The sequence below is a fragment of the Mus pahari genome, chromosome 1 (genome assembly GCF_900095145.1).
Source record: "Mus pahari chromosome 1, PAHARI_EIJ_v1.1, whole genome shotgun sequence".
Lineage (NCBI taxonomy): Eukaryota > Metazoa > Chordata > Mammalia > Rodentia > Muridae > Mus > Mus pahari.
This window is the reverse complement of record NC_034590.1, coordinates 115,997,350-115,998,362: the sequence shown is the minus strand read 5'-3', so window position 1 is coordinate 115,998,362 and position 1,013 is coordinate 115,997,350. Positions and strand designations below refer to the sequence as shown.

At 48.6% G+C, this 1,013-nt stretch overlaps 1 protein-coding gene across 7 annotated transcripts in view; it reads right to left on the bottom strand.

Annotated features, from left to right (window-relative positions):
• Pc (pyruvate carboxylase) overlaps positions 1–1,013 on the bottom strand; it is a 112,753-nt gene that overhangs the window by 26,730 nt on the left and 85,010 nt on the right. The gene's annotated exons all lie outside the window — the stretch shown is intronic.

Below are 1,013 nucleotides of genomic sequence, written 5' to 3'. Positions count from 1 at the left end.
GAGAGAGAGAGAGAGAGAGAGAGAGAGAAACAAGAGAGAAACAGAAAGAAGCAGAAAGAAGCAGAAAGAAGCAGAGAGAAGCAGAGACTTGATGTGATTCTCCATAAATGATCTTGGTGGCACAGTGACTCCTTGGCAAGCCCAAGTCACAAAGAACCTGGGGCCAAGAACACTGTGGAGAAAGAGAAGCCCCTCTCAGCCCTCATATCCCTGAAGAGGGCAGCAAAAGCAGAGCTGAAGGCAAGACCTGAGAGACCACTTACTGGAGAGCAGGAGCCAGGGCTGGCAGCAGACCTGCACAAAATTACAGGCAGAGAATGGCCAGGCCCTTTTGGATAGAGTCAGAGCAGAGGCAAGGGATGGGGGCAGCCTCCACAACAATTGCTACTGGGGCCAGGAGGACCAGTGTTAGCCTGCACTGAGCCTGCCTGCCTGGGCTAGGCCTAGCTCTCTTCTTTCCTAGCACTGTGGTTTGGCAGCTCTGAAGCTCAGTTTCCTCATCTGTAAATTCAGGTGTCACTTCCAGCCCAGATAGGTCATTCCAGGACCAACTGAGACGGAGACCTAAAAGCACTAAATCTTGGTAATGATGCCAGCTGTTGTCACTATTTCTCACTGTCTTTTCTTCCTCCCACATGGACGGAGGGATTTAAAAGAAATCTTCCGTATCTCCCCAAAGCCCTATACAGATCACACCAGCATCCCCACACATATACATACATACATACGCACACATGTATGTATATACACCAAGATCCTCTTGCTAACTGCCCCAAGGCCCTCTATCAAAGCCTTTCTCTGTGTAGAGGTAGCAAAGTCTGCTATATACAAACCCCTCCAAGGTTTTCTGAGTAGGATATTGATATGATCATACCAATACACATACAGAGAGAGACAGAGACAGAGACATACACAGAGAGAGACAGAGACACACAGAGAGAGACAGAGAAACACACACACACACACACACACACACAGAGAGAGAGAGAGAGAGAGAGAGAGAGAGAGAGAGA